Below are 12,016 nucleotides of genomic sequence, written 5' to 3'. Positions count from 1 at the left end.
ACGTGGGGATGGACACGTGCACATCGCGAGCGCTGGAAGAGGCAAAAGGTTATATAAGTAGTTGGGATTCTAAGTACTTTTAAGTCTTCTTGCAAGCTTGGGAACACAAGGGAAATTTAAATGACGTGGAAGGCGTTTTTCCACAGGCGGCCATAAAAAGAGATGCTCGGTGTCACCCGGCATTGCTTTCTCTCTTTTTTTTCTTTGCTATACAGCTGTCCCCCTTCTCCACGGGGGGTGCGTCCTGACACCCCCAGTGGAGGCCTGAAACCAAAGGTGGTACCCAGCCCTACCTAGACTATGTTTTTTTTTTTTTTTTTTTTGTTAAATCCACGCCCACGGTAAAGTTCTTAATTTATAAACCAGGCCCGGTAAGCGCTGAACAGTAAAAACTGGCAATAAAACAGAACAATCATAACACGCTCCAATAAAAGCGAGGTGGATGTGGCCTCTTTCAAAATGTCTGGCCGTCCTGCTGTCGCCCTCCTTGGATGACATGGGGTAGCGAGATGCCCACGGGCTGAGATGCAGGGAGGCGAGCGGCACAGGCGTTGTGACATAGTGTTAGGCTGTGACTGAGGATTCGTCGGAGGAGGGTCACCTACTCCTGGACCGGGGGACAACCAGCGGCGTGGGGCCCCGTCCCTCTCCATCTGCCGCTGAGCTGGGGCGTCACCAGGGCTGTGCGAGCCCCACTCGGGGAGGAAGAGATGAGGGGGCCTGGCTCCGAGCTCACCCCGCCGGGCTGCCCTGCCCAGCCCTTGGGGTGACCGAGCAGCCCAACGGGGTGGGGTGGGGACGGCTGTTCTGTTCCGTGCCGGGGGTGGAGAAGTACACTCCTTGCACACCGCCGTCTGCCTTACTGGGCTGTTATTGTTCTGAGCATCTTCCCCTAGAAAGGAAGCAGCAGTGGCCATAGCAGCTCGGGCCATCCTCCCGGCCGGAGAGGCGTCGGGGACAGTCACGGCCCTGGGGGACCGTGAGGATCCCCACCACGTACTGGTGCCTCACTCGGCGGCCGCGTCCCCAGCGTGTGTTGATGAGAATCCTCGCACACCGCCCCGTGGCAACGGTGCCGGGACGTCCCCGTGCTCCGGGTGCAGGAGAGGGGCCTGGTGAGCGTGGCAGCAGCAGCAGAGTGGGGGCGCGCTCACCGCAGGCCCGGCTGCTCTCCCGCGGGCAGCGCTCCTGACAAAGCCGCTGGCTCAGCGCGTGCCCTGGGTCCGCACCTCGCGGGACACTTTGACGCATTATATGATCAATGTGATCCGCTGCAGGTGGCCCCTGCCTGATGGCTGGGGGCACCGAGGCTCAGAGTGGTCAGGTGACTTGCCCTGGGCCTCATGGCAAGGGAGGGCTGTGCCAGATTGAACCCCCGAATCCGTCGGCTTCGCTGTGATCGGTGTCCTCAGTGGCTCTTCTGGAAGAACAAGTGCCTTCCATGTTGCTGGAACGGCCACATGGACCCTGAAAGACTCTCACGGGGGGTTGGGTGACAGCCCCGACTCTTGGCTTGAGTGGGGGCCCCGGAAGGGTGTCTTTTGCAGTTGGCATGGGCATTTGGCATCAAGTGTCAGAGAGATGCTTTGAGTCCATTTCGAGAACGTGCCAGCGATGGATGCGAGGATCGCGTTCCCTAAAGAGCCCCCCGAAAGCCAAGTGTCGTTACCACGTGCAGCAGAGCACGAATGATTCCAAATGCACCTCCCAAAGCGCCCAGGCTCTGTGGCAGGCCACGCGGTCGCTGAGCACGGGAGGGGAGGGTGGTGCTCGAAGTCTTGGTTGAGGACCGAGAAAGCAGACTCCTTACCCCGGTGCCCCGCGGAACATCCTTCCTCTGCTCACCTTTGGTTCCCACGCCCCCTGCCAAGACAACCTCAGCATCGCTCCGCCGGGCGCTGCGATGACTCTGAAGGCCAGACCCGGCCAAGCAGAGGCGGGTCAGACCCCGCTGAGCCATGTGGGTATTACCCCCCCAGCGGGTAAATACTGGAACATCAGGACAACATTAAGCGAGACATAAGCAATTGCTAATGCCGCTGTGTAGGGGAAGAGGGAAGAGTCCTCATCCGGGCTTCACAGCCGAGGACATTGGGTTTAGAGAGACCGCATGATTTTTTTTTTTTTTTTTTTTGGTCCCAAACCACACAACTAATAAGGAGTAACCTTAGAGTTGGAGCTGGTGCAAGTTCCTGGCTGGTGTACCCAGAGCCCCAACCCTGTCCTCCACCTGCTGTGCCCCCCGAGGCACGAGGACGACTGTGTCTGTGGGTGACGATCGCCGCTTCCAAGGCTCCCGATGACCGCGATGGGAAGAGTCCTCCGGTCGCTGACGTGACGTGCAGAGGTGCAGGCTCCCGGGGAGGGCTCCCAGCAGCAGCCTGGCTGACGGCGAGGCCACAGCATCCCTGCCCTCCGGGGTCCCCTGGCCGTCTGCCCGCTGCTGTCTACTGTGCTGCGGTGCCTGCAGGGGCATTCTTGGGGGGGGGGGCTCTGCTCCGAACATGCACGGCTCCTTCACAGGGTCCGTCGTGCCCCCCAGAGTCCTGCCAAGGAAGCCGTCACCTGAACGGCCCCCTAAGTTGTTCTGCTGCCCGCAGATGCTCAGCACTAAGCAGAATCTGTTTGCAGACCGAGAACAGGTTGCAGAGCCCCTGGGGGGCGGATGCTCCTAGTGCCTTCAGAGTTGTGTCACTTGCCGTCCTTACCTGTCCTCATGCCACTGGACACCCCTGCAGAAGCTGGGCCTTGTGGGGTCCTGTCCTAAGGGCAACCTGGCGGGGGTCTCACAGAGGTGCTCTGGACTCACGCCTTGCGTAGACTCGTGTCCCAGTTCCAGCCACAGGGTGGGTGTCCTTCTTTATGGCACAAATCTTGACGTCCTGACCCCTTCCTTCGGGACCGAAGCCCTGTCTCACCTCTGTCGGAGCACAGAGGACCTCCTCTGGACTTTTTCTCCGTGGCTGTGCCTGGCAGCTACCTTCATCCACTTGCCCCCCGCCAGCTGTCCTGCTGTTACGCGGCCTTACATCACGAGGAGCATCACCCACTTGCAAGACTCCTACCTCCTGTGAACTGTATGGACATTGCCTGGCTGCGTTTGCCCTGACCTGGACCTACAGTCGCTGGGGGTGGCTCCTCCCCGCACGTACCTCCGGGTCCGGTGCCCATCCTGTGGGCGTGTCTGGTTTCCAGTTGACCAGAATTCCCAAGCATGCACCCTAGCCAGCTCCCCAAACTCCCTAAAAGCAGGGGGTGCGGTCGTGGGGGGCAGGTTAAGATCCTTAATTTGAATAGAGCATTTAGCTTCTTCTTCCAACAAGCGGATTCAGAGACACCTGTCTAAGCAGAAATGACATCACATTTTATGATCCTAAAACACGTGAAAACCCCTTTTCCGAAGTGCAAGAAGTTCACAGGGTCGAAGTCTAAATTGCAGGATTTTGGACCAGAGAAATCCTATTTGGTCATACACTTAAATAACTGGGTACAGGGAGAATCTCAGCGACAAGCAATGACAGTGGAGACAAGAGGAAGAGCGAGCGGGAGACAGTGGGATTGGGGTCAGAGACACGTGCCTTTGAATCCCAGCCCTGTTGCTGGGTGACCTGGGGAAGTCACTGGCTCTCCCGAGTCAGCTTCCTTGACGGTGACATTGGGACAGTAAATGTGCCTCCCAATGGGTTGCCAGGATTAACTGCAGTGTGGACACAAAGTGCCTGGGACGGTATATCCAGTGGGGTGTGCGTCACCTGCCAACGGTGAGGCCGGGGCCCGAGCAATGGGGCTTGTTTTGAGGGCGGAGGAGAAAAAGAAAGAGGAAGGAAAGATAAAATAAAAACTAAGAAGAGAAGCAAAAAACATTCCCCCCTGGAGACACCCGTCCGAGAGAGCCGCCCCGTCCTTAAATCGCCTGGGCGCTAAATCACAGTGGCTCTGTGGATGAGCGAGGGGCACCCGGGTGGCTCCGTCGGTGAGCGTCACACTCATGATTTCGGCGCAGGCGGCGACCTTAGGGTTGTGACATCGGGCCCGGCGTCCACTCCACGCTCCGCCTGGGGTCGGCTGGAGAGTCCCTCGCTCCCTGTGCCCCTCCTCCCTCTCTTGCCTTGAAAAAATGAGTAAGTGAGAAAGGCTCTGCGCGTTCTCGTGCGCCAGACACGTCGGGCAGGAGCGCAGGCTCGGGGATGGATGGCGCACCTGCTGCCCCGGCCCCGCGGACGGGGACAGGGGCTCCCTCCGGCCCGGCTCCAGGATTAGCTGTTTTTTCTTGGTGTGGACTCAGGGGGGGACCCGCAGGCAGATTAATCCTCTCACACACTGAACACGGTGTGCCAGCGGCGGCAGCTTCTGCGAGTCACAATTCTGACGTCCTCGCGCCGCCACCTCGCGAGCCACCGAGGCTGCTGCCCCTGTCGCCCCCCGCGCCGCCACGCTCACCCTACATCTTCAGCAGCTCCGAGTACGTTGGGCCGATGGAAGAGTCCCATTCTTGCTTTGGGTTCTCCCATTCGCCCCGCAGTGCCGGGGGGTAAAACCATCCCAGCGTACCAGGCTGGAAATATCATTTCATTAGGTAAATCAGTATGATATTAGCGGTTAATTGACCTTCTAGTGGAGTTTAAGGGCCGACCTGAGGATTTTTTTTTTTAAGTGTCTGAAAAGGAGCTCATGATTCAGGGGCACAACTGGGTTTGCACACCTTGGGATTCTGAACTGCCGGCTGCCCGGCGGACTCTCGTTCCTAGTCCTTCTGAGGGGGGTGGGGGTCTGGGCCGTGCGCTGCCGTATAGGCCACATGCCTGTGGCCCGAGGCCGGTGGCTGCAGAGAGAAGCGCAAAGTGCCAGGTGCGGCCAGGACGTGGGCCGGAGACCATTCCTGGCCACTGAGATGGGAGAAGGCATCTCCCGGAGCCTTCTAGAAAGGTCCCCTCTCTGCCTGTGCATGCAGCCCCGAGAGGACCCAGTTCCCGGAGCACCGTGGTGCCATGGCCTCTGTGGCAGCGGGTTGGCTGCCGGGCCCAGGTGCGTGGAGTGACATACGACAGAGGACACCCACGCGAGACTCCGCCGCCGCTCAGCTGGCCCCGAGGCTCTCCCACTCGCCCCTGTGGCAGGGCCTTGACCTTGGAGGTGATGGCCTCCTGCCCCCGTGCCAGGCACCCTGGCGTGAACCCGCCTGCACCCTGGTGAGGCCGCCTCGCTCCTGGGGCCGCAGAGGAAGACGCCTGCAGGCAAAACAAGGCAAAAAGCTCTGGCCCTCACCTCACATCACCTACAAAACCTACTCCACGTGGACTATAGATCTAAACGGAGGAGCTTAAAACTATAAAACTGTTTTAGGAGAAAATTGCTGCAGGCTTTGGGTGAGGCCAGAGTTCCTTAGATGGGGTGCAAACACCAAACCACCAGAAAGATCATTTGGTAATTTTTAACCCTACAAAATCAAAAGCTCTTGCACTTTGAAAGACATCATAAAAAAGGAGAACGAGTGGGAGAACATACTTGCAAAACCCATATCTGCTAATGGATTGCTGTCCGTAATATATAAAGAGCTCTCAGAACTCAATAAGAAAGCAACTAATGTGATTTTTAAAAATATTTTATTTTTTTAAGATTTTTATTTATTTATTCATGAGAGACACAGAGAGAGAGAGAACCAGAGGGAGAAGCAGGCCCCATGCAGGGAGCCCGATGTGGGATTCAATCCCAGGACTCCAGGATCACACCCTGGGCCAAAGGCAGACGCTCAACCACTGAGTCACCCAGGGATCTCAAGATTTTATTTTTTATTTATTCATGAGAGACACACAGAGAGAGACAGAGACACAGGCAGGGGGAGACACAGGCTCCGTGCAGGGAGCCCGATGTGGGACTCGATCCCAGGACCCGGGATCAATAGTGAACCAAAGGCAGATGCTCAACCACAGAGCCACCTGGGCGTCCTGATTTTTTTTTTTTTTAATGGGCCACAGACATGCTTCAGTAAAGAATGTAGATGCAGAGCAAGTAAGCTCATACAAGAGTGTCCCACATTATTTGCCACTGGGGCAAATACAAATTAAATTCAGAATGAGATACCGGAAATGGCTAAAACCCAAATGACTGAAAATACCACGTATTGATCAAGACGTGGAGCAACTGGAACTCTCAGACCTTTTTGGTGCAGGGGCAACTGGTATAGGTCACTTTGAGGAAGAGTTGGATGCTTTCTTAGAAAGTCAAGTGCAGGGATCCCTGGGTGGCGCAGCGGTTTGGCGCCTGCCTTTGGCCCAGGGTGCGATCCTGGAGACCCGGGATCAAATCCCACGTCGGGCTCCCGGTGGGTGGAGCCTGCTTCTCCCTCTGCCTGTGTCTCTGCCTCTCTCTCTCTCTCTCTGTGACTATCATAAATAAATAAAATTTTTTAAAAAAAGAAAGTCAAGTGCATTTCATAGGACCCAGCCGTCTCACGTCTAATTATTTACTCAAGAGAAATGAAAATTTATGTTTCCAGAAAAAACTGGGTAGCAGTTTGATTCATAGTTGCCCCTGATTGGGACTTGCCCAGATTTCCATCAGCCAGCGTGCGGACGAACACACCGAGGTACAGGCACCCGTGGGTCGTATTCGGCATTAGCAAAGCAAACGGGCTATTGGTTCGTGGACCAACGTGGATGAATCTGAAGCGCATCGTGCTACAAGAGCCAGGCAGACACGGCTGCACACTGTGTCTTTCCATCCGTACGACAGTCTTGAGACGGCGAAGCGAGGAGCAAGGGGGTAGGCGAGAGGCTGGCAGGACTGGGGCGGAGGGGCCAAGAGGGAAGCTTGAGGGGGATGAAACGGGTCTCGTATCTTCCCTGACGTCGTCGTTACCCACCTGTACGTACACCTTCCCAAAACCCCATGCGATTTTTTTCCTGAAGGTAAAATAAATCTCGATAAACCAGTCCTAAGAAGCGTCCTTCGGTGAGCCCGTTTGGGGTGCAGACTCATTTGGAGTCAAGCTGCCCTATGAAAAGGAGGGTTCATAAGAGAAATGGATTTCCACGGAAGTCTAAAACAGGAGCTGCCGGTCACCTGGGCCCAGAGAGACGGGAGCCGGAGGGCGTCTATCTGGAGCTGCTGTCGCACCTCCCGTCACTAACTGAGCGCGGCCCAGCTGGTCCTCACCTGGTGTGGCTGGTCCACACCTGCACCCGGCTTCCCGCTCACACTCCCAGGTGCAGGCCCTCTCTGTCCTGGAAGGTGGGTTATTGGGGGGAAACTGAACAGACCTACCTGGTGGGGTGGAGGACGTCGGGCTGCTTGGACCTAGGACCAAGAGCTCCCTCGTTCCCTCTCATCACCTTTGGGATAAAGCAGAAAGGCCTCAGGATGACAACTAGGCCCTTCCTACCTTTCCAGCCTGGCCTCCTGTCGCGCCTCCTGATGCCCTCATGTCCTCCAGCCCCGCCTCCCACGCCCTGCAACCAAATCTGACTACCTGGTAGATTCTTTCTTCGCCCTCCCCTAGGTTCCCGCTTTGCAGAACTTACCACCGCGGGCCTCTCAGGGCTCCACTGGGGCACTGCCACCACCGGGAAGCCTTCCCTGAATGCCGCCGGGCTCCCTGCCACTGTCTGCAGCAGGAGGGGGCGGCCTGTACTCATTCAGCAGAGTCATGAAGGTCGGTTAAGGGCACAGACCGAGCCCACAGGGGCGAACTGGACGGCCTAGGGGGTGTGCAGTGCAGACAGGTGCCTCGCGGCGGGTTGTGCGGCGGGCACGTGACCGTGTTAGGAGGACAGGCCAGTCCGAGCTCCTCGGTGAGGCGCTGGGCAGGCCGTCCGGAGTGCCGTCCCCCAGTGGTTTCCAGCTCCCCGGGGACGTGCCTGCACCCAGCAGGGCCGCGTGCCGGGCCTCAGCCATGTGAGAGGCGAGGGCCTCTCCTGCCCCGAGCATTTCCCCGTCAGGGTGCCCTTCACCTCTTCTATTTCCTGTGCCAGGCCTGCCTGCCGGCCGTGCTCGTGCTCAACATGTGCCGGGCGCCCAGGGCCCATCCTTCCTTTCCTCCACTCATTCGCTTTACCCATAAGACTGATTTGCAAGACAGCGTGTGGCGGTGACGACTTACTTCACGGAGGGCCCGGCACTCCCCCTGCTGGGATGACGCTGGTGAACACACGGTCCCCTCCTCCGTGCTTCCAGTCAGCAGAGGAGCAGGTGGTGTTAGTCCGTTCCCTACTAACTGTCAACCGAGCCTACCTGGTTCTCTATTTCTGCGGACGGAGGCTCCCAGCACGTGTTGGGGTCCCTGAGTTCCTCATTGGCACGAAATGCTATTTCGTGTCCCGACACCTCGTTATTGCAGCAGTACTTTTCCCCGTGGTGAGGCTCCCAGACAAAAAGCCACAGCGCCAGGCCCTAGGGTAGCCTGGGCTCCCTCGGGTAATTTATACCCGGCGTGGCTGTCTTCCACTGGGCCTTCTGCCCCTCCGACAGGGAGCATGTGGAATCTGCAGCAGGAGCAGGCCCTGAGGTGCAATCTGCCCAGAGAACTGGCTCGGCACGGAGGGCAGGCAGCTGCGGCTTCTAGAACCACAACAAGAGTGACAAGTTCATGAGCTTGCCTCATCAAGTGATACCGAGTGGACCCTGTCCAGAAGGGAGAGGCATGCGCGGATGTCTACGAGGAGCTGGGAAATGTGGGGAATGAGGGCCTGTCCCAGGAATTCTGGGGATCGATGTCAGCCTGAAAACACTTGAGGACATTTATTTTGATCCCTTCGCAGTGAACAGAAATGTTCGAAAGCCCGTCCGTGTTGAGGCAGCTACACGCCATACCTGACCCTATACTGAATTCGGTCTGGGACAGAAACACTATAAAGGACATTCTCAGATCCACCGGCAAGATGGGAATACGGACCTAGATCGCGCATTAAGATTTTATAGTGTGGATCTATGAATGGGGTACCTGTGCTACGGTCGTGCACGACCATGTCGCTGCTTTAGGAAAGACGTGGCAAGCTACGTAGGAGCAAGGGACTACGGGGCACGGAGCTCGCCCACAAATGATACAGAAAAAACGTACACCTCCTACACGTACAGGTGCTTTTGGGACATCTCTAAAAGCCCCCAGCCTACCAGGCTTTTGGACTCGTGCAGGCATTCCTTGCTGATCCGGGCCTCTGGCAAAGCTGTAAGATTCAAGGCCTATACGCTTTCGAGATGGCCCCAAATTAAAGTTTTCTCTGTTTTTCTCTCCCTCCTTTGTCTACAACGGGAGTCCTTGTGTTTCGTTCTTCCAGGAATCCAGAGCTCCTTCATATCATTTTCCCTGCATGTTCACTGTGTGGTTTTCTGAGCTTGGAGAGAACCACAGACACTTTCAGGAGGCCTATTTCAGTTACCAGAGTGCATGACCTTTCATTGATACATTCCGTCCCAAGGTGGGAAAGGCAGGAGCTATAAAAAGTGCCATAAAGGGTTTTGACATGATCCTTATTCTGCACTGACCAGCTACTTGACCTTCAGCCAGCCAACCAACCTGCGAAGATTGGGTTTCCTAGTCTGTAGGGTGGGCGTCTCCCAGAGGTCCAAAGCGGGGTTAAATAAGACGATCAGTGAATGGTCTGGTACCAAGTGAGTGCTCAGAAAGGTAAGTCACTACTGTAGTGAAACTAGCTGTTTCCAGAAAAAGAGGTAGTTGCCGTTACTATCGTACTTGGGTTGGGGAGGGGTGGTAATAACCACACCAGTGACAATGGTTTCCACGAATTCGTGCCAGTCTCTCTATGTTGTAGCCGTGACCTCATTGAACTCCCAGCACAGCTCCGGCTCACTCCTTAGGCCCATTTCAAGGATCAGGACGCGGAGGCCTGGCGGCAATATGAAAATACGTAGGGCCTCCCCCTCCCCCGCAGGTGGGGACACTGAGGCTCGGGGAGGCAGGCCCCAGACCTGGGGGGCCACCACGGAGTCCCTCGGGTGCTGCTGCGGCTGCTGCGCCCGGGGTCAACCAGCAGCGCGCTTGTCACGGGGAGCCGCGCGGAATGGGCTCCCCAACTGCCTCTCGGGGCAGGTCCCACGACCCCGCACCCAGGGGTACCCGGGGTGGGGGTGGGGGTGCAGGACGCGGGGTCCTGGCGCCCCCGCACAGCCGCCCCTCCCTCCCGCGCGCCCCCCGCGCCCCCCACCCCGCGTCCCCGCCCTGTGCCCCCCGCGCCCCCACCCCGCCCTGCACGCCCTGCATCCGCGCCACCCTCCGCCCTGCGCCCCCCCTCCGCCTCCCACCTTGTGCTCGAGCCCCCCCCCGGGCCCCGCCCTGCACCCCCCCGACCCGCGGCCCCCCTCCGCCCGTCCAAGCCCCCGCCCTGCGCCCCCGACCCCTCCGTCCCGCACCCCCGCCCCCCCACCCTGTGCCCCCGCGCCCCCCTCCGCCGCCCGCGCCCTGCGCCCCGCCCCATCTGCCCCGCCCTGCGCTCCCCACGCCCCCGCGCCCCGACTCCCGTCCGCACCCTGCCCCCCCGCCTCCGCGCCCTGCGCCCGCCCCATCTGCCCCCCCGCCGCGCCCAGCCCTGCTCCCTCCTCCGCCCCCCGCCCTGCGCCCCCCCCGCCTCCCGCGCGCCCCCCCCCCCGCCTCCCGCGTCCCCGCGCTGCGCCCTCCGCCCTGCGCCCCCCGCGCCCCCGCCCTGCGCCCAGGCCGAGGCTCCGCCCGCGCTGGCGGCTGCCGAGCGGTCCGGGCCGTGGCGGCGGCGGCGGGAGGAGGGGGGGGGGGGAGGAGGAGGAGGAGGAGGAGGAGGAGCAGGAAAAGCGTCCGGGGGAGGAGGCGGAGGCGGCGGCGGAGGCGGCGGCGGCGGCGGGCGGGGCCGGCGAGTTTAAAGCCCCGCGAGGGGGTGGGGAGCCGGGAGGAGGCAGGAAGGGACGCGAGCGGCGCCGGGGGAGGCCGCGGGGACCCGAAGTTTGCGCGCAGCCCCGGGCGGCGGGGGGCGGGGGCCGGACCGGGACCGGGACCAGGACCGGGACCAGGACCGGGACCCCGACCGCCCTGCGCGCCGCCCGCGCCCGCGCCCCCGCCCGCGCCCCCGCCCGCGCCGAGGGTCCCGGGGCTCGCAGGCGGCAGGGGCGGCGCCGCGGCAGGTACGGAGCTGGGCGGGAGCGGGCGGCAACTTACTTGGCGGCGGGCGCGGGCGCGGGCGGGGGCCGGGGCGGGGGCCGGGGCGGAGGGGCCGGGGCGGAGGGGCCGGGCCGGCATTGTCTGCGCGCGGGCCGGCCGGTCGGGGACGCGGCGGGGCGCGGGGCGCGGCGGGCGGAAGGGCGTCGGCTCGGGGCCGGGGGCTGCGGGCGGGGGGCGGGGGCCGGAGCTCCAGCGGCCGCGGTGCGCCCCGAGCCCGGGGTGGAGAGGTAGGGGGAGGTGGAGGGGAGGTGGAGGGGAGGTGGGGGGGCGGAGCTCCAGCGGCCCCGGTGCGCCCCGAGCCCGGGGTGGAGGGGAGTTGGGGGGGATGGAGGAGAGGTGGAGGGGTGGAGAGGGGGTGGAGGGATCCGGAGCTCCAGCGACCCTGGCGCGCCCCGAGCTCCGGTTGGAGGGGAGGTGCAGGGTGGAGGGTAGTTGGGGGGGCCGGAGCTCCAGCGGCCCCGGTGCGCCACGAGTCCGGGGTGGAGGGGAGGTGGGGGGGTCCGGAGCTCCAGCGGCCCCGGCGCGCCCCGAGCTCCGGGTGGAGGGGAGATGGGGGAGGGGCGGGGGTCGCGGGAGGGCGGGCAGCCGGAGCTCCAGCAGCCCCGATGCGCCCCGCGCCGGGGATGGAGGGGAGGTGGGGGGGGGCGGGAGCTCCAGCGGCCCCGATGCGCCCGCGCCCGGGGTGGAGGGGAGGTGGAGGGGATGGAGGGGAGGCGGGAAGGGGGGACCGGAGCTCCAGCAGCCCCGGTGCACCCCGCGCCCGGGGTGGAGGGGAGGTGGGGGGGGGCGGACTCGCCGGCGGCCCGGGGCAGTTCTTCTCGGTTCCGCCGGCGGCCCGGTTGCCCCGCGGGGCCTCACCCCAGCTGTGGGCCCCGG

General features: G+C 61.3%; 1 protein-coding gene across 1 annotated transcript in view; it reads left to right on the top strand.

Annotated features, from left to right (window-relative positions):
• The first annotated feature begins 10,880 nt into the window (after positions 1-10,880).
• Positions 10,881-12,016, top strand: part of GRB10 (growth factor receptor bound protein 10) — a 154,222-nt gene continuing 153,086 nt past the window's right edge. Inside the window, 1 exon segment of the mRNA XM_055300820.1 lies at positions 10,881-11,103. The gene's annotated coding sequence lies outside the window, so the exon portion shown is untranslated.

This window comes from Nyctereutes procyonoides, unplaced genomic scaffold, assembly GCF_905146905.1.
Source record: "Nyctereutes procyonoides isolate TBG_1078 unplaced genomic scaffold, NYPRO_anot_genome, whole genome shotgun sequence".
Taxonomy (NCBI): domain Eukaryota; kingdom Metazoa; phylum Chordata; class Mammalia; order Carnivora; family Canidae; genus Nyctereutes; species Nyctereutes procyonoides.
Note: the sequence above shows the minus strand (reverse complement) of the source record. Positions and strands in the feature narration are given on the sequence as shown.